Source organism: Trichomycterus rosablanca, chromosome 5 (genome assembly GCF_030014385.1).
Source record: "Trichomycterus rosablanca isolate fTriRos1 chromosome 5, fTriRos1.hap1, whole genome shotgun sequence".
In the NCBI taxonomy this organism is placed as follows: Eukaryota; Metazoa; Chordata; class Actinopteri; order Siluriformes; family Trichomycteridae; genus Trichomycterus; species Trichomycterus rosablanca.
Window position 1 is genome coordinate 357,604 of NC_085992.1, and position 27,731 is coordinate 385,334.

The 27,731-nt window shown below is 41.7% G+C and overlaps 1 pseudogene; it reads right to left on the minus strand.

The window, feature by feature from the left end:
* Positions 1–4,078: 4,078 nt before the first annotated feature.
* Positions 4,079–26,239, minus strand: LOC134314689 (serine-rich adhesin for platelets-like; annotated as a pseudogene).
* Positions 26,240–27,731: the final 1,492 nt, after the last annotated feature.

The window sequence follows — 27,731 nt, forward strand, 5'->3', positions numbered from 1 at the left end:
TCTTCTATGAAGTCTCCCAGTGAGCCAGGTGGTCTGTAAATGACAATGATATGAAGAGTAATTGGAAAAGTAACAGTAATAGCATGAAATTCAAAAGATGAAATATTAAGGTGAGAAACATTCACAGTAGTGAATTGCCATTTCCTGGTCAGGAGCAAACCTGTACCACCACCCCTGATGGTACACCACTCCAAGATGGCGGCGCGCAGTAGTGCAGCGGCTTCTCACGCTCCCAGCGAAAACCCAGTTTTTAGTAACTTTTTCGTCGTTTCTAACACTAACTCCACGCATCTCAAGTGTGTGAGTTATAGCCGAACTGAGCTTTATAAGATAAAGGACAGTTTGGCCACAAAGGCAGCAACTATGGACAATAATCTTCGAGCTGCGCTCGGCAGACAACAACTCCTCCGGACACCGGCGTGGGGGAGCAGAGCGCAGCGGACAAAGGGCAAGAGGAGGCGGTGCGAGCTGGGTCAGAAGAGGGGGAAGCGCGGTGGTGTATTAGCCAGGCTAAAGGCTAATGCTAACCGACCCCCGATTCCATCTCTGTTCCTGTCTAACGTCCGCTCTCTGGATAACAAGCTGGACCTTCTGCGGCTGAGAATAAGTGTGTCTGATGAGATGAGGAACTGCGCTGTGATTTGTCTCACGGAAACCTGGCTAAACAACAACATGCCGGACTCAGCCTTTCAGCTCGCCGGCCGGCAGCTCTTCCGAGCAGATCGCAATCAGCTGTCCGGAAAAGCACAGGGTGGCGGTTTATGTGTCTACATAAACAAAGGTTGGTGTACAAACTGCGTGTTGGTAAACAGCCACTGCTCTGAGGCAACAGAACAACTGACTGTAAAGTGTCGGCCACACTATCTGCCTCGGGAGTTTACGGCTGTGTTCGTCACCGCTGTTTACATAGCACCGGATGCTAATGCTAACAACGCGCTGGAGGAGCTCCATGACAACATCAGCTCGCTCCAGAACAAGCATCCGGCGGCGTTTTACGTGGTAGCGGGGGACTTTAACCACGTAAAACTGACGGACACATTGCCGAGGTTTTTCCAGCATGTGAACATTCCTACACGGGGAAATAACACACTCGACCGTGTTTACACCAACATAAGAGACGCATACAGAGCCGTCCCCCACCCCCACCTCGGGCTCTCAGACCACATCTCCATCCTGATGGTCCCTGCATACCACCCCCCGCTGCGACGCTCCAAACCCACACAGAAGACCATCACTGTGTGGCCCAGCGACGGCGATGCGGTGCTGCAGGACTGCTTTGGCTGCACAGACTGGCAGATCTTCAGGGAGGCTGCTGAGTGTGAGGGGGAGCTGGATCTGGAGGACTACACATCTTCTGTTCTGGGGTACATCAGCAAATGTGTGGAGGATGTCACCACCACCAAGACTGTGACTTGCTACCCGAACCAGAAACCCTGGCTGAATGCAGAGGTGCGTGCTCTGCTGAAAGCCAGGGATGCTGCCTTCAGGTCTGGTGACTCACAAGAGCTCAGGAGGGCTAGAAGAGAGCTGACTGCAGGGGTAAAAAGAGCAAAAGCTGCATATGCTCAGAAAATCCAGGGACACTTCTCCTCCCAGGATCCACGGAGCATGTGGAAGGGCATCAAGTGCATCACAGACTACAAATCCAGTGATGCACAATGCCCCAAAGACCCGTCCCTGCCCGAAGCCCTCAACAAATTCTACGCCCGCTTTGAGGACCCTGACACCCCCCCCAGCACCAGACTCACCCCCCCACCTGGAGAAAAGCCCCTCAGCGTTACACCAGCAGAAGTGAGGAAGACTCTTAAAAAGATCAACCCACGGAAAGCTGCTGGCCCGGACAACATTCCCGGGCGGGTGCTAAAGGAATGTGCGGATCAGCTCTGCGAGGTCCTGGCGGACATTTACAACGTCTCCCTCATCCAAGCAGCTGTTCCCACCTGCCTGAAGACCGCCACCATCATCCCGGTCCCTAAGAGTTCCACAGTGACTGGTCTGAATGACTACCGGCCAATAGCCCTCACGCCGATAGTCACAAAGTGCTTTGAAAGACTGGTTATGACCCACATCAAAGCCACCATCGACATCACTGCGGACCCACACCAGTACGCATACAGACAGAACCGCTCCACAGAAGATGCCATTTCTTCTGTGGTCCACACTGCACTCACCCACCTGGAGCAGAAGGATTCTTATGTCCGTTTGCTCTTTGTGGACTTTACATCTGCTTTCAACACCATGATTCCCCAGACCCTAACAAACAAACTCTCCTCACTTGGACTGAGCACTTCCCTTTGCAACTGGGTCTTGGACTTCCTGACCAACAGGCCGCAGTCTGTGAAGATCCATGACATCTCCTCCTCCACCACTATCCTCAGCACTGGCTCCCCTCAGGGCTGTGTGTTGAGCCCCCTCCTGTTCACACTGCTCACATATGACTGCTCACCTCTCCATCCGGGCTGTCATATTGTGAAGTTTGCGGATGACACAGCAGTGGTTGGAAACATCACAAACAATGATGAGTCCAACTACAGACAGGAGGTGGAACACCTGGAGGACTGGTGCAGAAAGAACAACCTCTGCATCAACACAAAGAAGACGAAGGAGATTATCGTGGACTTCAGAAGGAGCAGACACGCCCACCTCCCCCTGCACGTCGGAGGATCTGCGGTGGAAGTGGTCCCCAGCTACAGGTACTTAGGTGTGCACCTGAGTAACAACCTCACCTGGAGCAACAACACTTCCTGTCTGGTCAAGAAGGCACATCAGCGGCTCTACTTCCTCAGGCGGCTGAGGCGAGCCGGACTCGGGAGCTCAGTCCTCACCTCCTTCTACAGATGTGTGGTGGAGAGCGTCCTGTGCTCCAGCATCAACGTGTGGCATGGAAGCTGCTCTGCTGCAGACAGGAAAGCTCTGCAGAGAGTGGTGAAGGCGGCACAGAGGACGGTCGGAGTCAGCCTCCCCACCACCACCGACATCTACACCTCCAGATGCAGGAAAAGGGCCACCTGCATCATGAAGGACCCCACTCACCCAGCACACTCACTTTTTGTCCCGCTCCCCTCAGGCAGGAGGCTGCGGAGCATTAAGTGTAGAACAACAAGACTGAGAAACAGCTTCATTCCCGAAGCTGTAAGACTCTCTAACTCCACCTCGCCAAACACTCTGCATTGACACTTTCAGAGAACACTTGGACACCCTACACTTACGCACAATAAGACACTGTCTTTGCACCTTGCACTTGGACACTTCATTATGCTGCTACTCAGTTCTACTACCCATGCTTATAAGTTAAATGCACCCTTATTGTTCATGTTGCTGCTACATTTTTACATTTTTTGCTGCTACATTTTTACATTTTTACATTTTTACATTTCTACATTTTTACATTTCTACATTTTTACATTTCTACATTTTTACATTGCTACATTTACTTCTACTTTTTATATTTGTAAATATTTTTCATATTTATGATTATTCTTTTGTATTGTATATATTAGATTATCTTATTGGGTGTAACTGGGACCTTGGGTCATAATTTCGTTCCACCTCATGTACCACATGTGATGTGAATGACAATAAACCCTCCTTGAATCCTTGAATCCCTGCCAGATCCTCTCGGTGTATGAGAGAAGGTGTAGGCAGAGGATAAGGCTGCTGGTGTTGCTGAGTTCTCGGTGGTGATCCACATCTCAGTCAGTGCCAGGAAGTCAAGGCTGTGAGAAAGTGCAAAAGCTGAGATGAAGTCAGCTTTCTGGACGGCTGATTGACAGTTCCAGACCCCACCTACCACCACTGTTTGAGACTGTTGCAACAGTTGGGGGTAGATGAGGTTGCTGGCGTTGCTGCTCCTGTAATGTGCCCTCTGATGTCTGCAGGGTCTGTGAGATATGAGCACAGGAATGTTTGAGTAGCACATGCTGAGAAAAAAAGTTTGATAGATTAAACAATGTCAGAGACATTGATAGTACTTACCCAAGTTAGTTTAGATTAGTAGAAAAAAAAAAAACCTAGTGATAGAGAAGACGGGCCGCTACAGACGGTAGATTTAATTTTATACTAAGCTTAGCCCTGCCCCTCAATTCACACCTATATCTCTAACAATAGGCACCTGAAGCCACTTTAACCAATCAGCAAAACACAGATTAATGCATCAACAGACTATCTTTTAACAATAGTTAAATGCTACTTAACTGCTACTTCAATTCTAGCAATGTTAATAATCAAAGTTACAAAGATAGAGTCTAGAACAAGTTACAGCACAAAATATACACTTTAACCAGAAGCTTACCTTACCCAGGAATACAAATGAACACTATAAAAGTTACAAGCAAAGTTTTGTATTTATTGTTGTATTTACACTGTTTTGTATTGTCTTGCACTTTTTGTACCATGTTACACCGTGATCCTAGAGGAACGCTCTTTCGTTTCAATATGTACTTGTATGTAGCTGAAATGACAATAAAACCTCTCTGACTCTGACTGATGCCAGTCCTGAAACAAAATGAAACTATTAACGACGGCTATGTCCACAAAATGAAAGAAAAGTGTTTTCCACCACTTTTGAGTTTTCTGAAGCAGACTGTATGTGTTTAACATTTGATCAGATCTGTCAACACCTCCCATGTGTTTATTGTAGTCCTTTACTACAGCTGGTTGACGGACTACTTTTCTGTCCCACGTAGCACCATTCTTTACCATCCTAGAAACCTCTGATGAATCATTAGCATTGTGGAAATTAGAGAGGCATGTAACTGCTCGCGTGTCCTTCCACTGAACAACTAAGACATTTCCATCAATTCTACACCACCTCATATCACCACGGTTAGCTTGCCGCTCCAATTTTTTTTACATCTTTGAAATCCACTGGGAATTTCTTACGATTAATCCTACATGTCCCACAAGCATTGATTCCCCACTCCTTAAGTCGGACCATAACAGTTGGTGAATAGAAGTTGTCAAACCAAACTGTGTGACCTTGATTTTTAAATGGCTGCACAAGGTCTTTGATCACTTTTATAGCCAAATCAGTTATGCGCCCATCAAGACTGCCTGTGTATAGTCTAAGTCTAAGGTATATCCCGAATCTGAAGTTGCAATGACCCACAATTTGAAACCCCAGCAAGTAGGTTTGCCCTTCATATACTGCTTGAATCCTGATCAACCTTTTGATTTTACCATTCTCTCGTCTATGCTCAGATTTTCATCAGCCTGGAAAAGCTGCTGACACTTGGTTGGTCCAACAGGTAACGCAACTTCCTAAGACGATCAAGATTATTTTCTGTGGCAGGATCTACAACATGGAGGGCTGCCATCAATTCCTTGAAACGGTCATGGGACATGAATAACTTGGCCCATGAACCCTGAAGAGATTTGGTTCCCCAATATCTGTGAATGCTGTGGAGGGACGTGAAACCCATGTAAATGAGGAGCCCAAGAAACCGGTAGAATTCATCTGGGGTCACTTCTTCCCATGCTCCATGATGGTTCGCATAAGACGGCCTATTCAGTACAAGCTCCCACCCCTTAGAGTTTGTAAACTGGCAAATCTCAGCAACAATGGTGTACGTGAAAAACAACTTGAAGTCTATTTCATGCAAGTTACTTGTGGCTGACCGTACAGCCCTGTGCACACTTCCCAGATCTATGCCTACTGGACGAGAGGGATTAAATGGTATGGGCTCTGGTGCTTCTGTGTCTACATCAGCATAGGAAGGAAAGGATACAGAGTCAGGAAAGCGTTTCCGCTTCCTACCTGACATGGGACAGGAAAGACTAACCAAAAAAGAAAACAAACATTAGTAAAAATCATAATCTGAGTTTGTACTCTTTTGTTGATTTTATTTTTTGTTGGCAGCCCTGATTGTGTGTGTGGGTACAAATGCTGACATTTATTGTCAGCATATATGTACACACACATTTACAAATACACACACTTGGAATACATGTATTTACCGATAGGAGGTTGTTGATTGATCCCTCTGCTCATCTTGCTCTTCTTCATCCTCTTCCTCCCCTTCATCCAGTAGCTCCATGTCCATGAAGTCCTCCTCTTCAATGGTCATGCCTTCATGATCTTCATTGCTGTCATGTTCAGCAATAAGCCTAAGCTCGTCAGGGCCTAGCTGCCGTCTCGTCTTCAGAGACTCCATAAGGCATGCATATTGAGCCTTGTCTCCATCCATCTCAGAATAATAAAAAAAGAGATTACAATGAATAAAGGTGGTGACAGTGATGTTATTTTAAAATAATTACATATATGTAGAATTCAATCACAAATACTCTATATGTTTGTCAGAGAAGCTAATGTCCATGTTTTGAAGCTCATGTTTTGAAGTACACTCAAGTACACTGAACCAATACATATGACAAAAGTTTCTCAAATCTGGCACATGGTTTACACATAAAACAATAATTATCTAAGAGGAGCAATAATTACAAGACAAAACTTGATGCTATGGTTTTATTTAAAAATGTTGTAAATAGTCACAGACTGAAATGTTATGCACCTGTATGCTTTCTGACAAAGTTTGATACCATATTTTAGTGCCTTTCAAATATCTCTTGCAATCCATTAGAAAATTATGCAAATCTGAAAGAAATATTTTATAGATAAAACTGTATTTCACTGATACACATAAGAATTACCACAGAAAAAATATATTATGGTAAAAAAACAAAAAAATTATAGTTTTAAGGTTATAAATTGCCCAGACTGACATGTTGTCTACCTATATGCACCTATATGGTAGCATAGCATATTTTAGTCTCTTTCAAATAAATGCAGCAATATTTTAGAAAACGATGCAAATTTGATAGAAATATTTTATAGAGAAAATAATATTTCTCTGTTATAAGTACAAATGACCACAGATAAAATATACCATGGAAATAAAGGTTATAAATTGCCCAGACTGACAGGTTATCCACCTTTATGCTTTCTGCCTCAGCTAACTTACTTTAGCCAGTCATGCTAAATGCATGTAATGCTAAATGTAATGCTATTATGAGCAAAGCTAAGGTGATTTCTAAGCAGACTTTAGACAGTATTGAAGTAAAACAAGTAAGCTATAACTGATTTCAAGATTACATGCATAAAATCTAACTTTGGAGTTTGTTGAGCAGCTTGTTCCAACCACAGTGCTGCAGAGTGCAACAAACAGCTCCGGTAGCTTAGCTTAGCTTGGCTCACTACTATTCACTTATTTGTGTAAAACTGCTGCATACTTTACAAACTACTAAACAAACAAGACTAAAACGGTATCTGATAAACTCTCCACATCTAGATGGACATAAAACACATTGCAATTGATTCAGAAAGGAGAGCAGAGCACCTGACTGACTGAACTTAGAACGCAGCTCTCAAAATCACCTCATCAGCACAATCAGCACTAATAATATTACAATTTTACCATTAAAGCCAAGTTTTCTGAGTAGACATGAGAAGTAATAACACTAATAAATAGTTTTAAATCGATCTTACCTCATTTGACTGACAGGATTTCTCTCTGTGTGTTGTTATGGTGGTCACAGCGCAGTCCACTCTCTCAGCTGCGCTCCGTGTGCGGGTGGGTGAATGAAAAACTTTTTTCTCCGACTTCTCATTAACTATGCAAAACAGCCACAACACAAACTGCTTGACCAATGATATTGCCCTTTAGCCTGGGTTGCCAGCTGCCTGGGGCAGTTGTCAGATTTACAATCAGTGATTGGACAGCGGAGATATAAGGCTTTAAACTAGGGTTAGTTTAATGGGTTAACTAAGCAAATAGGTAAGAGACTCCCATTGGATAATTACTGCATAGGTGATTATGTTTCAGCTGGCAACAAGTTATTTAACCCTAACTGATGCAGTGAGTAGCTTCTCATTTTTTAAACAACCATGTGGAAAGACACATCCTGTGGTCGTGGAAAAGATGTCAACTATCTGAGCAAAAGTGTATTCACAATCCCACCAAATAACATTTCAACAACCACTTAAGATAAAATAGAAACGGGTTAGCAACACCCTAGTAACCTAACACCCACTTACAACTATTTAGCAATACTATACCAAACATCGTTCAGGCTTTGTCTTTGACCCTGGTAGTTGCTAGGGTATGGCTAGGTGGTTGTCATGGTGTTTATAGATGGTTGCCATGACACTGGGTGTGTCTGCTAGTGTGTTTTTAGCTGATTGTGAAGATAATTTTAGATTTTAAAATCACAACTGTCCCACATATGACACCACATCTATGAAATCACCTCCTCACCTCGTAGTTTTCATCTTTTTTAAGCCAGTATGCAACACTAATATAGAGCACAGGTATTTATTACATACAAGATTCTGTATGTTGTAATAATATACTGCATCTTACAGAATGTCACCGTATTACAGTACTGTAGTCCTGTACTGTAGTCCTGTACTGTACTGTAGTCCTGTACTGTAGTCCTGTACTGTACTCCTGTACTGTACTACTGTACTGTACTCCTGTACTCTAATGCAGTCCTGTACTGTACTGTAGTCCTGTACTGTAGTCCTGTACTGTAGTCTTGTACTGTAGTCCTGTACTGTAGTCCTGTACTGTAGTCTTGTACTGTAGTCCTGTACTGTAGTCCTGTACTGTACTGTAGTCCAGTACTGTAGTCCAGTACTGTAGTCCAGTACTGTACTACTGTACTGTACTCCTGTACTGTAGTCCTGTACTTTAGTCTTGTACTGTAGTCCTGTACTGTACTGTAGTCCTGTACTGTAGTCCAGTACTGTACTACTGTACTGTACTCCTGTACTGTAGTCCTGTACTGTAGTCCTGTACTTTAGTCTTGTACTGTAGTATTGTACTGTAGTCCTGTACTGTAGTCCAGTACTGTACTGTAGTCCTGTACTGTAGTCCTGTACTGTAGTCCTGTACTGTACTGTAGTCCTGTACTGTAATCCTGTACTGTAGCCCTGTACTGTACTGTAATCCTGTACTGTACTATAATCCTGTAGTGTACTGTAGTCCTGTACTGTAGTCCTGTGCTGTAGTCCTGTGCTGTAGTCCTGTGCTGTACTGTAGTCCTGTACTGTAGTCCTGTACTGTAGTCCTGTACTGTACTGTAAAATGTAAATAGTGTATTTGAGCATGTGTGTTTATACGTGTTTATTATATAATTGGTTTTTATTTTCTGTAATTGCAGCAACTTTTAGTTCAACTTTTATGTAAGCATTGTTTTAAATGTATAGATGTTGATGGTCAGCAGTTGAGGTTCTAATCTAAGTTTGCTGTTAGAAACCTTCTGTTGAACAGAAACTTTAACTGCTCACTTGTGTTTGCATTGAAGCAGAAAAAATAGTCAAATGAATTTCTGTGTTTTGCACCGTCAAAGACAATAAAAATGAGAAAACATTTATTCTTATTTAATGCATTTATTATTATTCTAGACTTCATAGAGAAAAATAACTTTAAGCAAATATATTTATTTAATTTTAAAGAAAACATAATAATTTAAAAAAATAAATTAATATATATTAGAAGTGAATTTTACACATTATTGACATTCCACATTAAAGTTATTTTCAGTTTAGAAAAATATATATTTAATATAGTTACAGGTAAAAGAAAGCAAACATTATAGATTGAAGAAATTCATTAATTATATATGCATTAATCGTTTAACTGTAAAACTAAAATCAGTTGTAATAAATTAGAGTTAGTTAGTGATTTAGTATCATATATTCAGATCTCTTGGTCTGTTTTTAAAAGAGTCCATTCCGTGTGGTGTATTGGACATTGTAGGACTGTCTTCTTCTATAGCGTCTCCGTAACCCAGCACAGCAGCCGCACAGCAGACACTGCAATAAATCAAATAAAAAAGATCCTGTTTAGTTCTAATGATATTAATGATACTTTATGATATTGATGAAAATAAACTATATTTATTCCTGATCTGCAGCCTGGAGATTTACTGTGAAGGTGTGAAATCTTGGTGCTGATACTTACACAGAGTAGAATCCATAATGGTAATAGAATGATGGCTATAGCGCAGGGGATGATGATGGCCAGAGCCCATGAAGGAAACACTTCTGTGGTTGTACCGTTTGACAATCCGCTGACTTGGAGTATTTCATTAAAAAAAGGACTCGGTGACTTGATATCTCCTTCCTTATATTCATACACTACATTAGCCTCGATTGCAGTCGTGTTCCCTCTGGAAGGAATAAAAAAACTGAATGATGCTTATAAAATAACAATAATGTTTTTAATACAATCATATTTCAGTGGGGTTTTAACGGCCTTTTCCATTTCTCATGGCGGCACCGTCATTATTTGGGTTTAAATAAATCAAATGTAGGAGGTTTTCAGTTATTACTTACGAGAACTTGGCGTTTGGGAAGATAAACGGTGGGGCATTTGGTGAATTGAGGATTTTGTTGAGCTGAAGGTGAGTATAGTGATCACGTTAGTACATTTAAAACAAATGCAGTGCAGAAATGATTGAGGTTTTTATCAGTTAAAATCAGACGGTAAAACTGATCCCACTTACCAAACTGTTGATCGTATCCTGGATTAACACGTATGTTTCGTTCCTCAGTTCAACGTTCTGAGAAATGTCTACCTCGCTGATTTTAAATCCAAAGCTGATATTGTAGGAATTGGTGTCTATTTCTAAAATAAGAAATAAAATGAGATCATAAAAAGTGAAGTGTGATTATTTATAATAGTAAATTATTAAAATCATATCGTAATGTTTATTTATATCAGTGATAATACATCACTTTCATTTACAAATAAAAACATTAGTAATGGAGGAGACTCACTCTGATAGGTGACATTGTGGATGCTGACAGGATTATTTAGTTTTTGGGTTTCGACATCTCGCACTGTTCTGACACTTGCGTCCAGCAGATTTTGGGCCGCTTTGATAATATCAGCTTCACTGGGCATTTTGGACACGTTCCTAAAAACTAGGCGGATATAAATCAGTACCATCCCCCGCCTGAAACAGCAGAGAAATAAAATGTGGTTATTTAACAATACATGAAGAATGAGAGATTTAGATCATGTTTAGGTGTTTTTTTCTTTCTGGCTGCTCCCATATGTAGGGGGCGCCACAGGGGATCTGGTCTGCATACAGTTATGCTCGATGACAGACAGCTCCAATGATAAAGACGGTCTGAACTCTTGATTTGCTGTTGGTGTTACAGATACTTACACATAAGGAGGTTTAGTTGTCTTCTGAGTTGTTATTGTCATGGGAGTCGTTGCCAAATCTAGAAAGATATTTGATGTATTTTTTATCAAGTTTAAGATTTAACAGTAATAAATAGTAAAAAAGAAAAATGGTAAAAATGAATAATATAACGTGAAGTTTTTAAATGGTGGTACCTCCTTTTGAGATCAAACTCTCGAATACTGATAGCTTGTTGTCTTTCTCATTAACAGTGTAAAGCAGTTCCCCAGTAATCTGGTTAAATACGCTCCTGTAAATCAGAAGATTTGATTTCCGAATCAGGAAAAGTTTATTTTGATGTTATGAGAAAAATGTTAGTTTTGAATGAGTTGAAAAAATGGTTTGGTAACATACGTGATGTTGCTTGTGTTTGGACTGAAGAGGGAACTATCTGGATTAGCCATAATCTTGTCAAGCTGAGGAAAAGAGAATTGATTATTTCATTAAAAGTTCATGATAAATTATTACTCAAACACTTTTCCTAAATATTAAATAGAATTTGAAATCAGAGTTTGGAGTTTTGAAATGTGAACTTACAAACTTGTTAATGGTGTCCTGCACTAAGCTGTAGGTTTCTTCTCTGAGTTCTTGAGATTCTGAAACGTCTAAATTACTGATATTAAATGTGAAGATGATAGAATAGGACGTGTCTGAAAGTTCTGAGAAACACATCAAATAAAAAGAAATGAAATCATGAAGGTTTTGCTGTTATAATGAAGACGAGTTCATGTGGTGTGGGATTAGTTTAGACCACTCACTGGTGTAGGTGTAGTTTAGCACTTTGACTTCGCTCTCAGCCCGGAGTCGATTGCTCAGCATGGATTTAATAGCACTAAGAACCACTTTCTCACTGGGAACATGAGAAGTGGTGAAGTTCAGTCTAATGTGGAGCTCAGCTGAACCAGGTCTAGAGGAACCAATCATATGTTAATCATTTTTATTCAGATATTTACATTACATTTATTTATCCTCATGACATAAAGATGGAGAAGATGCTACATACACTGTCTTGACTTTGTTGAGGAAGCCGGTTGGTTTTTTGGTATCTCCATCCTTGAAACTGTATTCCATGTTGGAATCAATTTTATCTCCTTTGCTCCTGTGGAAAGAAGTAAAGAGCAAATGACTTTACTATCAGAAAGCTAAATCTATTGATGATATAAGCAGCTGAACTTACGTGAAGTTCGAGTTCTTCTGTTCAAATGGTTCTGCACCAGGTTCATTCAGAATCGTGTTCAGCTGAGAGAAGAAGATAAAAAATCAGCTTAGATTAGAGAGATGATGCAGTGTTGTACCCTCAAATACTCCAGGAGAAGTCAAATCATGGATGTGATATTTATTCTAGAGTTTATGAGGAGCACATGTACTCAGGGTATCAGGTAATTAAAACTTCTGCTCAGGTGAGAGGAATCAGTTCCTCTATGCTGGTCTTGGTTACTCACCACCGTGTTGGTGATGTTCTGTATTTGGTTGTAGGTTTCGTTCCTGAGCGTAGTGTTCTCTGGCATGTTAATGTTACTGATCTTTAATGTGAGGACGACTTCATAGGACGTGTCTGAAAGTTCTGTAGGACAAATTGAATGTTTTTCATTGTACCTAAGAAAACTTTACTTTGTGATTTTTGGATTTTTGTTTTTATAGTTTTGTAGCTTTTGGTGTTTAGGAAAATTAGGAAAATAAACTTACTCTTGTAGGTGTGGCCCTGCACATTTACAGAATCAGGAAGGGATTTGCGTTGAGGGTTCAGCAGAGCTGCCATAGCGGTGTTGACCAAACTCTCTCTGGGAACTGGAGATGAAGAATTGAATACCAGCCTGGTCTGAACCACAGCTGAACCAGATCTAGAGAAACAGACCAACACAGACATTATTTTTAAATCAAAATGTTGGTGATTATATTATTATGATCTCGAGTAAATGTGTAAAATATTACATACACTGTTTTGACTTTGTCCAGGAAGCTGATTGGTTTCTTGGTATCTCCATCCTGAAAACTGTACTCAGTCGAACCATCAACTTGATCTTTTTTACTCCTGTTAAATAATGAATAAAATTACATAATGAACTAAAATGTTTTAACTGCTGTACAGAATCACAAAAACAGATTTTAGAAGGTGTAAAGGTTCAGTTTGAACTCACGTGAAGTTGAACTTCTTGGATTCAAATAATTGTGCACCAGGTTCATTCAGAAGTTTGTTCAGCTAAATGCAGGAACAAAGAGAGAATTTTGATTATTATTGAACACTAAAGTGATCAGAACACTAAACACAGTGATTATTATTTAGTAATCATTAATTAGGACTACAGCATGCTACAGAATCCTCCCCCTCACTGGGAACAGCTCCCGACATTCTCATTCCTGCTGCATGGTTGTGGCTCCTAGATGAGCTCAGGCTCCACAATGTGAGAATCTGCCACTTATAATCATTCCTCTGGGCCGTATTCTTCCTAACCGACTAAATACTGGGTGGCGCTATTTACCTGGCACATGTCAAGCAGACGTCTAATGCTGTAGCTGAAGACCCAGTTTTTATTCAGGTTGGGGAGGTTTGGGATGGTTGGAGGGTTAAAGGGGATAAATAGTACCAGCTTGAGGTGTGATACTTTGACTGTGGGGTTAATCCTTGTGGACTGGGGAAGTGGCAGTCTATAGGATAGAGGATCAACCTGCCTGAGGATTATTAATGGTACCATGTATCTGGGCCCAGTTCCTTTGACTTGAGAGGCAGTGACACATCTCTACAGAAAGCCAGACTAGCTGTGCAGATTAAAAAGAGGGTTCCAAGCACTTCCTCTGGTTAGCAGCAGTTACTCACGATCAAATTAAGACCGATACCACTCTGATCTCTGAGATGATTGTTACTGGCCTCTGGAAGTATCTGGACCAATGTTTGGGGCAGGGAGATGGTGATTTCACAGTTGCATGGGTTTCTCCTTTACATCAACTTGGCCAGACAGTGGCGGAAATGCTAGGGTGAGCAGTCTGGAGCAACTAGACTCTAGATCTTGCCTGCCAGGAGACCCTCGACCAGCAGCTCTCTTGGCATGCTGGAGAAGGTTGTTTAAACAAATGGCTAGATGGTAGAAGCCATTGTAACTGTCGGGAGCTGGCAGATGGTGCTCAGGATGAAGGGTTTGAGAGGATTCTTCTGGTAAATAAGAAAGATGATCGCCATCTAATGGCTCTGTGTGAACTAAAATGCTGGTGTCGCAGCTTGTCTCTGGGTTTCAAAATCAATCCAGGATCTGCTGGTCTATCTGTTCTTCCTGTTGATGATGGAAGTGGTGGAAGCAGATCAACTCACTATAAAACGAGTGATTATTCAGTGATGCTGGGGGTGGTGTTCACTCACCGCCGTGTCGATGGTGCTCTGCACTTGCTTGTAGGTTTCGTTCCTGTATTCAGGTTTCTCTGGCATGCTGATGTTACTGATGTTGAATTTGAAGTGAACTGCATAGGAGGTGTCTGAAAGTTCTGTGGAATCATTTCAATGGTTTAGTAGCTCTAATGAATCTTTAGACTCTCTGGTGTTGGTTTACTTATTTAAATTGTTGCAGCCATGAATAAAAATATAAATAAACAATAAAACGTACTTTCATAGGTGTAGTTCTGTAGTTTTACAGAATCAGGGAGGCTGGTGCGTCGAGAGTCCTGGAGAGTCGTGATAGCAGCTTTGACCAAACTCTCACTGGGAACTGGAGAGGAAACGAACACCAGCGTGGACTGAACCTCAGCTGAACCAGATCTGAGGAGATAAAGCATTAAGATTATTTTAATAAAGTCTTAGAGTAAATAAATCTTATCAGTTATTTATGTAGGAAATGTTACATACACTGTCTTAATTTCATTGAGGAAGCTGATTGGTTGTTTTTTATCTCCATCCTTAAAACTGTATTGAATCGAACCATTGATTTTATCTCCTGAGCTCCTGTTAAATAATGAATAAAATTAGAAAAACAGTTTTTACAGAATCACAAAAACAGATTTTAGAAGGTGTAAAGGTTCAGGCTGAACTCACATGAGGTTGGACTCATTGGAATCAAATAAATCTGCACCAGGTTCATTCAGAAGTTTGTTCAGCTAAATGCAGGAACAAAGAGAGAATTTTGATTCTTATTGAAAACTAAAGTGATCAGAACACTAAACACAGTGATTATTATTTAGTAATCATTAATTAGGACTACAGCATGCTACAGAATCCTCCCCCTCACTGGGAACAGCTCCCGACATTCTCATTCCTGCTGCATGGTTGTGGCTCCTAGATGAGCTCAGGCTCCACAATGTGAGAATCTGCCACTTATAATCATTCCTCTGGGCCGTATTCTTCCTAACCGACTAAATACTGGGTGGCGCTATTTACCTGGCACATGTCAAGCAGACGTCTAATGCTGTAGCTGAAGACCCAGTTTTTATTCAGGTTGGGGAGGTTTGGGATGGTTGGAGGGTTAAAGGGGATAAATAGTACCAGCTTGAGGTGTGATATTTTGACTGTGGGGTTAATCCTTGTGGACTGGGGAAGTGGCAGTCTATAGGATAGAGGATCAACCTGCCTGAGGATTATTAATGGTACCATGTATCTGGGCCCAGTTCCTTTGACTTGAGAGGCAGTGACACATCTCTACAGAAAGCCAGACTAGCTGTGCAGATTAAAAAGAGGGTTCCAAGCACTTCCTCTGGTTAGCAGCAGTTACTCACGATCAAATTAAGACCGATACCACTCTGATCTCTGAGATGATTGTTACTGGCCTCTGGAAGTATCTGGACCAATGTTTGGGGCAGGGAGATGGTGATTTCACAGTTGCATGGGTTTCTCCTTTACATCAACTTGGCCAGACAGTGGGGGAAATGCTAGGGTGAGCAGTCTGGAGGAACTAGACTCTAGATCTTGCCTGCCAGGAGACCCTCGACCAGCAGCTCTCTTGGCATGCTGGAGAAGGTTGTTTAAACAAATGGCTAGATGGTAGAAGCCATTGTAACTGTCGGGAGTTTGCAGATGGTTCTCAGGATGAAGGGTTTGAGAGGATTCTTCTGGTAAATAAGAAAGATGATCGACATCTAATGGCTCTGTGTGAACTAAAATGCTGGTGTCGCAGCTTGTCTCTGGGTTTCAAAACCAATCCAGGATCTGCTGGTCTATCTGTTCTTCCTGTTGATGATGGAAGTGGTGGAAGCAGATCAACTCACTACAAAACGAGTGATTATTCGGTGATGCTGGGGGTGGTGTTCACTCACCGCCGTGTCGATGGTGCTCTGCACTTGCTTGTAGGTTTCGTTCCTGTATTCAGGTTTCTCTGGCATGCTGATGTTACTGATGTTCAATTTGAAGTGAACTGCATAGGAGGTGTCTGAAAGTTCTGTGGAATCATTTCAATGGTTTAGTAGCTCTAATGAATATTTAGACTCTCTGGTGTTGGTTTACTTATTTAAACTGTTGCAGCCATGAATAAAAATATAAATAAACAATAAAACGTACTTTCATAGGTGTAGTTCTGTAGTTTTACAGAATCAGGGAGGCTGGTGTGTCGAGAGTCCTGGAGAGTCGTGATAGCAGCTTTGACCAAACTCTCACTTGGAACTGGAGAGGAAACGAACACCAGCGTGGACTGAACCTCAGCTGAACCAGATCTGAGGAGATAAAGCATTAAGATTATTTTAATAAAGTCTTAGAGTAAATAAATCTTATCAGTTATTTATGTAGGAAATGTTACATACACTGTCTTAATTTCATTGAGGAAGCTGATTGGTTGTTTTTTATCTCCATCCTTAAAACTGTATTGAATCGAACCATTGATTTTATCTCCTGAGCTCCTGTTAAATAATGAATAAAATTAGAAAAACAGTTTTTACAGAATCACAAAAACAGATTTTAGAAGGTGTAAAGGTTCAGGCTGAACTCACGTGAGGTTGGACTCATTGGAATCAAATAAATCTGCACCAGGTTCATTCAGAAGTTTGTTCAGCTAAATGCAGGAACAAAGAGAGAATTTTGATTATTATTGAACACTAAAGTGATCAGAACACTAAACACAGTGATTATTATTTAGTAATCATTAATTAGGACTACAGCATGCTACAGAATCCTCCCCCTCACTGGGAACAGCTCCCGACATTCTCATTCCTGCTTCATGGTTGTGGCTCCTAGATGAGCTCAGGCTCCACAATGTGAGAATCTGCCACTTATAATCATTCCTCTGGGCCGTATTCTTCCTAACCGACTAAATACTGGGTGGCGCTATTTACCTGGCACATGTCAAGCAGACGTCTAATGCTGTAGCTGAAGACCCAGTTTTTATTCAGGTTGGGGAGGTTTGGGATGGTTGGAGGGTTAAAGGGGATAAATAGTACCAGCTTGAGGTGTGATATTTTGACTGTGGGGTTAATCCTTGTGGACTGGGGAAGTGGCAGTCTATAGGATAGAGGATCAACCTGCCTGAGGATTATTAATGGTACCATGTATCTGGGCCCAGTTCCTTTGACTTGAGAGGCAGTGACACATCTCTACAGAAAGCCAGACTAGCTGTGCAGATTAAAAAGAGGGTTCCAAGCACTTCCTCTGGTTAGCAGCAGTTACTCACGATCAAATTAAGACCGATACCACTCTGATCTCTGAGATGATTGTTACTGGCCTCTGGAAGTATCTGGACCAATGTTTGGGGCAGGGAGATGGTGATTTCACAGTTGCATGGGTTTCTCCTTTACATCAACTTGGCCAGACAGTGGCGGAAATGCTAGGGTGAGCAGTCTGGAGCAACTAGACTCTAGATCTTGCCTGCCAGGAGACCCTCGACCAGCAGCTCTCTTGGCATGCTGGAGAAGGTTGTTTAAACAAATGGCTAGATGGTAGAAGCCATTGTAACTGTCGGGAGCTGGCAGATGGTGCTCAGGATGAAGGGTTTGAGAGGATTCTTCTGGTAAATAAGAAAGATGATCGACATCTAATGGCTCTGTGTGAACTAAATTGCTGGTGTCGCAGCTTGTCTCTGGGTTTCAAAACCAATCCAGGATCTGCTGGTCTATCTGTTCTTCCTGTTGATGATGGAAGTGGTGGAAGCAGATCAACTCACTACAAAACGAGTGATTATTCGGTGATGCTGGGGGTGGTGTTCACTCACCGCCGTGTCGATGGTGCTCTGCACTTGCTTGTAGGTTTCGTTCCTGTATTCAGGTTTCTCTGGCATGCTGATGTTACTGATGTTCAATTTGAAGTGAACTGCATAGGAGGTGTCTGAAAGTTCTGTGGAATCATTTCAATGGTTTAGTAGCTCTAATGAATATTTAGACTCTCTGGTGTTGGTTTACTTATTTAAACTGTTGCAGCCATGAATAAAAATATAAATAAACAATAAAACGTACTTTCATAGGTGTAGTTCTGTAGTTTTACAGAATCAGGGAGGCTGGTGTGTCGAGAGTCCTGGAGAGTCGTGATAGCAGCTTTGACCAAACTCTCACTTGGAACTGGAGAGGAAACGAACACCAGCGTGGACTGAACCTCAGCTGAACCAGATCTGAGGAGATAAAGCATTAAGATTATTTTAATAAAGTCTTAGAGTAAATAAATCTTATCAGTTATTTATGTAGGAAATGTTACATACACTGTCTTAATTTCATTGAGGAAGCTGATTGGTTGTTTTTTATCTCCATCCTTAAAACTGTATTGAATCGAACCATTGATTTTATCTCCTGAGCTCCTGTTAAATAATGAATAAAATTAGAAAAACAGTTTTTACAGAATCACAAAAACAGATTTTAGAAGGTGTAAAGGTTCAGGCTGAACTCACGTGAGGTTGGACTCATTGGAATCAAATAAATCTGCACCAGGTTCATTCAGAAGTTTGTTCAGCTAAATGCAGGAACAAAGAGAGAATTTTGATTATTATTGAACACTAAAGTGATCAGAACACTAAACACAGTGATTATTATTTAGTAATCATTAATTAGGACTACAGCATGCTACAGAATCCTCCCCCTCACTGGGAACAGCTCCCGACATTCTCATTCCTGCTTCATGGTTGTGGCTCCTAGATGAGCTCAGGCTCCACAATGTGAGAATCTGCCACTTATAATCATTCCTCTGGGCCGTATTCTTCCTAACCGACTAAATACTGGGTGGCGCTATTTCAAGCAGACGTCTAATGCTGTAGCTGAAGACCCAGTTTTTATTCAGGTTGGGGAGGTTTGGGATGGTTGGAGGGTTAAAGGGGATAAATAGTACCAGCTTGAGGTGTGATACTTTGACTGTGGGGTTAATCCTTGTGGACTGGGGAAGTGGCAGTCTATAGGATAGAGGATCAACCTGCCTGAGGATTATTAATGGTACCATGTATCTGGGCCCAGTTCCTTTGACTTGAGAGGCAGTGACACATCTCTACAGAAAGCCAGACTAGCTGTGCAGATTAAAAAGAGGGTTCCAAGCACTTCCTCTGGTTAGCAGCAGTTACTCACGATCAAATTAAGACCGATACCACTCTGATCTCTGAGATGATTGTTACTGGCCTCTGGAAGTATCTGGACCAATGTTTGGGGCAGGGAGATGGTGATTTCACAGTTGCATGGGTTTCTCCTTTACATCAACTTGGCCAGACAGTGGGGGAAATGCTAGGGTGAGCAGTCTGGAGCAACTAGACTCTAGATCTTGCCTGCCAGGAGACCCTCGACCAGCAGCTCTCTTGGCATGCTGGAGAAGGTTGTTTAAACAAATGGCTAGATGGTAGAAGCCATTGTAACTGTCGGGAGCTGGCAGATGGTGCTCAGGATGAAGGGTTTGAGAGGATTCTTCTGGTAAATAAGAAAGATGATCGCCATCTAATGGCTCTGTGTGAACTAAAATGCTGGTGTCGCAGCTTGTCTCTGGGTTTCAAAATCAATCCAGGATCTGCTGGTCTATCTGTTCTTCCTGTTGATGATGGAAGTGGTGGAAGCAGATCAACTCACTACAAAACGAGTGATTATTCGGTGATGCTGGGGGTGGTGTTCACTCACCGCCGTGTCGATGGTGCTCTGCACTTGCTTGTAGGTTTCGTTCCTGTATTCAGGTTTCTCTGGCATGCTGATGTTACTGATGTTCAATTTGAAGTGAACTGCATAGGAGGTGTCTGAAAGTTCTGTGGAATCATTTCAATGGTTTAGTAGCTCTAATGAATCTTTAGACTCTCTGGTGTTGGTTTACTTATTTAAACTGTTGCAGCCATGAATAAAAATATAAATAAACAATAAAACGTACTTTCATAGGTGTAGTTCTGTAGTTTTACAGAATCAGGGAGGCTGGTGTGTCGAGAGTCCTGGAGAGTCGTGATAGCAGCTTTGACCAAACTCTCACTTGGAACTGGAGAGGAAACGAACACCAGCGTGGACTGAACCTCAGCTGAACCAGATCTGAGGAGATAAAGCATTAAGATTATTTTAATAAAGTCTTAGAGTAAATAAATCTTATCAGTTATTTATGTAGGAAATGTTACATACACTGTCTTAATTTCATTGAGGAAGCTGATTGGTTGTTTTTTATCTCCATCCTTAAAACTGTATTGAATCGAACCATTGATTTTATCTCCTGAGCTCCTGTTAAATAATGAATAAAATTAGAAAAACAGTTTTTACAGAATCACAAAAACAGATTTTAGAAGGTGTAAAGGTTCAGGCTGAACTCACGTGAGGTTGGACTCATTGGAATCAAATAAATCTGCACCAGGTTCATTCAGAAGTTTGTTCAGCTAAATGCAGGAACAAAGAGAGAATTTTGATTATTATTGAACACTAAAGTGATCAGAACACTAAACACAGTGATTATTATTTAGTAATCATTAATTAGGACTACAGCATGCTACAGAATCCTCCCCCTCACTGGGAACAGCTCCCGACATTCTCATTCCTGCTTCATGGTTGTGGCTCCTAGATGAGCTCAGGCTCCACAATGTGAGAATCTGCCACTTATAATCATTCCTCTGGGCCGTATTCTTCCTAACCGACTAAATACTGGGTGGCGCTATTTCAAGCAGACGTCTAATGCTGTAGCTGAAGACCCAGTTTTTATTCAGGTTGGGGAGGTTTGGGATGGTTGGAGGGTTAAAGGGGATAAATAGTACCAGCTTGAGGTGTGATACTTTGACTGTGGGGTTAATCCTTGTGGACTGGGGAAGTGGCAGTCTATAGGATAGAGGATCAACCTGCCTGAGGATTATTAATGGTACCATGTATCTGGGCCCAGTTCCTTTGACTTGAGAGGCAGTGACACATCTCTACAGAAAGCCAGACTAGCTGTGCAGATTAAAAAGAGGGTTCCAAGCACTTCCTCTGGTTAGCAGCAGTTACTCACGATCAAATTAAGACCGATACCACTCTGATCTCTGAGATGATTGTTACTGGCCTCTGGAAGTATCTGGACCAATGTTTGGGGCAGGGAGATGGTGATTTCACAGTTGCATGGGTTTCTCCTTTACATCAACTTGGCCAGACAGTGGGGGAAATGCTAGGGTGAGCAGTCTGGAGCAACTAGACTCTAGATCTTGCCTGCCAGGAGACCCTCGACCAGCAGCTCTCTTGGCATGCTGGAGAAGGTTGTTTAAACAAATGGCTAGATGGTAGAAGCCATTGTAACTGTCGGGAGCTGGCAGATGGTGCTCAGGATGAAGGGTTTGAGAGGATTCTTCTGGTAAATAAGAAAGATGATCGCCATCTAATGGCTCTGTGTGAACTAAAATGCTGGTGTCGCAGCTTGTCTCTGGGTTTCAAAATCAATCCAGGATCTGCTGGTCTATCTGTTCTTCCTGTTGATGATGGAAGTGGTGGAAGCAGATCAACTCACTACAAAACGAGTGATTATTCGGTGATGCTGGGGGTGGTGTTCACTCACCGCCGTGTCGATGGTGCTCTGCACTTGCTTGTAGGTTTCGTTCCTGTATTCAGGTTTCTCTGGCATGCTGATGTTACTGATGTTCAATTTGAAGTGAACTGCATAGGAGGTGTCTGAAAGTTCTGTGGAATCATTTCAATGGTTTAGTAGCTCTAATGAATCTTTAGACTCTCTGGTGTTGGTTTACTTATTTAAACTGTTGCAGCCATGAATAAAAATATAAATAAACAATAAAACGTACTTTCATAGGTGTAGTTCTGTAGTTTTACAGAATCAGGGAGGCTGGTGCGTCGAGAGTCCTGGAGAGTCGTGATAGCAGCTTTGACCAAACTCTCACTTGGAACTGGAGAGGAAACGAACACCAGCGTGGACTGAACCTCAGCTGAACCAGATCTGAGGAGATAAAGCATTAAGATTATTTTAATAAAGTCTTAGAGTAAATAAATCTTATCAGTTATTTATGTAGGAAATGTTACATACACTGTCTTAATTTCATTGAGGAAGCTGATTGGTTGTTTTTTATCTCCATCCTTAAAACTGTATTGAATCGAACCATTGATTTTATCTCCTGAGCTCCTGTTAAATAATGAATAAAATTAGAAAAACAGTTTTTACAGAATCACAAAAACAGATTTTAGAAGGTGTAAAGGTTCAGGCTGAACTCACGTGAGGTTGGACTCATTGGAATCAAATAAATCTGCACCAGGTTCATTCAGAAGTTTGTTCAGCTAAATGCAGGAATAAAGAGAGAATTTTGATTATTATTGAACACTAAAGTGATCAGAACACTAAACACAGTGATTATTATTTAGTAATCATTAATTAGGACTACAGCATGCTACAGAATCCTCCCCCTCACTGGGAACAGCTCCCGACATTCTCATTCCTGCTTCATGGTTGTGGCTCCTAGATGAGCTCAGGCTCCACAATGTGAGAATCTGCCACTTATAATCATTCCTCTGGGCCGTATTCTTCCTAACCGACTAAATACTGGGTGGCGCTATTTCAAGCAGACGTCTAATGCTGTAGCTGAAGACCCAGTTTTTATTCAGGTTGGGGAGGTTTGGGATGGTTGGAGGGTTAAAGGGGATAAATAGTACCAGCTTGAGGTGTGATACTTTGACTGTGGGGTTAATCCTTGTGGACTGGGGAAGTGGCAGTCTATAGGATAGAGGATCAACCTGCCTGAGGATTATTAATGGTACCATGTATCTGGGCCCAGTTCCTTTGACTTGAGAGGCAGTGACACATCTCTACAGAAAGCCAGACTAGCTGTGCAGATTAAAAAGAGGGTTCCAAGCACTTCCTCTGGTTAGCAGCAGTTACTCACGATCAAATTAAGACCGATACCACTCTGATCTCTGAGATGATTGTTACTGGCCTCTGGAAGTATCTGGACCAATGTTTGGGGCAGGGAGATGGTGATTTCACAGTTGCATGGGTTTCTCCTTTACATCAACTTGGCCAGACAGTGGCGGAAATGCTAGGGTGAGCAGTCTGGAGCAACTAGACTCTAGATCTTGCCTGCCAGGAGACCCTCGACCAGCAGCTCTCTTGGCATGCTGGAGAAGGTTGTTTAAACAAATGGCTAGATGGTAGAAGCCATTGTAACTGTCGGGAGCTGGCAGATGGTGCTCAGGATGAAGGGTTTGAGAGGATTCTTCTGGTAAATAAGAAAGATGATCGACATCTAATGGCTCTGTGTGAACTAAAATGCTGGTGTCGCAGCTTGTCTCTGGGTTTCAAAACCAATCCAGGATCTGCTGGTCTATCTGTTCTTCCTGTTGATGATGGAAGTGGTGGAAGCAGATCAACTCACTACAAAACGAGTGATTATTCGGTGATGCTGGGGGTGGTGTTCACTCACCGCCGTGTCGATGGTGCTCTGCACTTGCTTGTAGGTTTCGTTCCTGTATTCAGGTTTCTCTGGCATGCTGATGTTACTGATGTTCAATTTGAAGTGAACTGCATAGGAGGTGTCTGAAAGTTCTGTGGAATCATTTCAATGGTTTAGTAGCTCGAATGAATCTTTAGACTCTCTGGTGTTGGTTTACTTATTTAAACTGTTGCAGCCATGAATAAAAATATAAATAAACAATAAAACGTACTTTCATAGGTGTAGTTCTGTAGTTTTACAGAATCAGGGAGGCTGGTGCGTCGAGAGTCCTGGAGAGTCGTGATAGCAGCTTTGACCAAACTCTCACTGGGAACTGGAGAGGAAACGAACACCAGCGTGGACTGAACCTCAGCTGAACCAGATCTGAGGAGATAAAGCATTAAGATTATTTTAATAAAGTCTTAGAGTAAATAAATCTTATCAGTTATTTATGTAGGAAATGTTACATACACTGTCTTAATTTCATTGAGGAAGCTGATTGGTTGTTTTTTATCTCCATCCTGGAAACTGTATTCCATCAAACCATCAATTTTATCTCCTGAGCTCCTGTTTGGATAAAGAAGAAATGAACATTAGTTGAACTTGACGTTACCTCATAAGAAACAGAGATTTATTTTTGATATAACCTTCATCCATGTTGCTTAAACTCACTTGAATTCTGAGGTCTTGGGTTCAAATTGTTCTGCTCCAGGTTTATTCAGAATCGTGTTCAGCTGAAAGCAAGGACAAAAAAGTTTATTTAACATGATATTTTTCGTGATGCTCGTGGCTCCAGCCATGAGTTTTATAGTCAAGTCAAGTGAAGTCAACTTTATTTATATAGCGCTTTTTACAATAGACATTGTCTCAAAGCAATTTCACAAAATCCAGGACCAATAGATACAAAAATCCCTGTTGAGCAAGCCGAGGGCGACTGTGGCAGGAAAAACTCCCTGAAAATTACAGGAAGAAACCTTGAGAGGAACCAGACTCAGCAGGGCCCATCCTTCTTGGGTGGCCTGGAGGATACTTTAAATAAATACACGATTTACACAGAGCATACAAACACAGAATTAAATGATCTAAAAGTTATAACTGGTAATAAATAAATAAATAATAATAGAGTTGTTCTTCGCTCTAGTCTTCAATAAAGTCTGTAGTGCCCTTCAGTCCTGATTCACTGATTACCCCAGGGCTAAGGACCAGCCACCTGCTTTCCCTTCTACACGCCCATTTCCCTCAGGGAGGCAGGGGACAGAACCCCTTTGCCTCTGACGGTGCTGCTGACCAGGCCGGACTATCCCCAGTTTGTCGTCTTACCATGCCAACCCACAAGGGCACCTACACAGACACGATTTGTCACGTCTGAAGGAGTAAAAACCAGGTAAGATGTAGTCAGCAGATCTACATGTGTGGAAGAGGGTCTATGTTAGCCCAGATTCCACTGTCAAAGGTATAGTGCAGAGGTCACTGGAGTATATAACCAAATTCGGCCTAAAACAACAAAATAAAGAAGTGATTGTGTAGTGATGCATGTTCGCTCACCGCCGTGTTTATGGTGCTCTGAACTTGTTTGTAGGTTTGATCCTTTAGTTTATTATTTTCTGAAATCCTGATCTCACTGATGTTGAAGGTGAAGACGACTGCGTATGAGGAGTCTGAAAGTTCTGTGGAATAAATCAAATGCACTTCAGGCTTCTCAACCTTCAAACTTTATGGATGTTTGTAGCTTATTGTTTAAAAAATCAAGAAAAACTCACCCTTATACGAGAAGTTCAGGACGTTTACAGTATCAGGGAGGTTTGGTTGAGCAGACTTCAGCAGTGTTGTGGTAGCATTGCTGACCAGACTTTCACTGGGAATGGGAGATGAAGTGTTGAACACCAGTCTGGTCTGAACCACAGCTGATCCAGATCTAGCAAAAGAAAACAGCAGCCAATTTTACTAACAACTCCTAAAAAGGGATATTTTCTTTAGTCGTGTCAGGAATGAACATACGTTGAAAACGGAGGAGTGGTAGACGAGAAGTACAATGTTCTTGTAGTCACTGGAGAAACAGTCGTAGATGCGCTGGTGTTGTATCCTGTTGTTACAAGCTGAGAGGTAAATTCATTAGTTTGGGTCAGTGTTGATGTAGTTGAAGAAGGTAAAGTTGTAGTTTTGTAGGATAAAGTTGTTAGAGGACCATGTGAGAAAGTTGATGTGCTGGTCAGTTCTGACGAGAACAATGTGGTTGTTGTAGACTGTTTTGTAAATTCTGTAGTAGCGACCACTTTGGGTGTTGATGCTACAGTTGTAGATTCGGTTGTAGTTTTACTAGTCATGCTTGGCAGTATAGTTGTAGATTCAGTAGACGGTGTTGTCAGTTCAGTAGACTCATATTTAGTGCTTACTACTGGTGTTGATGCTACAGTTGTAGATTTTGTTGTAGACTCACTTGTAGTGCTTGAGTCTTTAGTGTTAGTGGTAGTAGATGTGGCTGTTGGTTTTGTGGTTGTTGTTGACTGTTTTGTAAATTCTGTAATAGCAGCCACTTTGGGTGTTGATGCTACGGTTGTAGATTCGGTTGTAGCTCTACTTGTAGTTTTTGATTCTGTTGTTATTTCTGCTCTTGTTGTTGATTGTACAGTTGTGGGTGTAGTTGTTGGGGGTTTAGTTGTGGTACTTAGAGCTGTAGTACTTGCTACTGTTGTTGGTTCTGTTGTTGATTGTACATTTGTTACTGCAGTAGTTGGGGGTTCAGTTGTGGTACTTGGAGCTGTAGTACTTGTTAATGTTGTTGGTTCTGTTGTTGATTGTACAATTGTGGGTGTAGTAGTTGGGGGTTCAGTTGTGGTACTTGGAGCTGTAGTACTTGTTAATGTTGTTGGTTCTGTTGTTGATTGTACAGTTGTGGGTGTAGTAGTTAAAGGTCCTGTTGTGGTACTTGGAGATGTAGTACTTGCTAATGTTGTTGCTTCTGTTGTTGATTGTACAGTTGTTACTGCGATAGTTGAAGGTTCAGTAGGAGTACTTGGAGCTGTAGTACTTGCTACTGTTGTTGGTTCTGTTGTTGATTGTACAGTTGTAAGTGTAGTAGTTGGGGGTTCAGTTGTGGTACTTGGAGCTGTAGCACTTGCTAATGTTGTTGCTTCTGTTGTTGATTGTGCAGTTGTGGGTGTAGTAGTTGGGGGTCCAGGTGTGGTACTCTCAGCTGTAGTACTTGCTAATGTTGTTGGTTCTGTTGTTGATTGTACAGTTGTGGGTGTAGTAGTTGGGGGTTCAGTTGTGGTACTTGGAGCTGTAGTACTTGCTAATGTTTTTGCTTCTGTTGTTGATAGTACAGTTGTGGGTGTAGTAGTTGGGGATCCTGTTGTGGTACTTGGAGCTGTAGTACTTGCTACTGTTGTTGCTTCTGTTGTTGATTGTTCAGTTGTTACTGCGATAGTTGAAGGTTCAGTTGTAGTACTTGGAGCTGTAGTACTTGCTACTGTTGTTGGTTTTGTTGTTGATTGTACAGTTGTGGGTGTAGTAGTTGGGGGTTCAGTTGTGGTACTTGGAGCTGTAGTTCTTGTTACTGTTGTTGCTTCTGTTGTTGATAGTACAGTTGTGGGTGTAGTAGTTGGGGTTTCAGTTGTGGTACTTGGAGCTGTAGCACTTGCTAATGTTGTTGCTTCTGTTGTTGATTGTGCAGTTGTGGGTGTAGTAGTTGGGGGTTCAGTTGTGGTACTTGAAGCTGTAGTACTTGCTACTGTTGTTGCTTCTGTTGTTGATTGTTCAGTTGTTACTGCGATAGTTGAAGGTTCAGTTGTAGTACTTGGAGCTGTAGTACTTGCT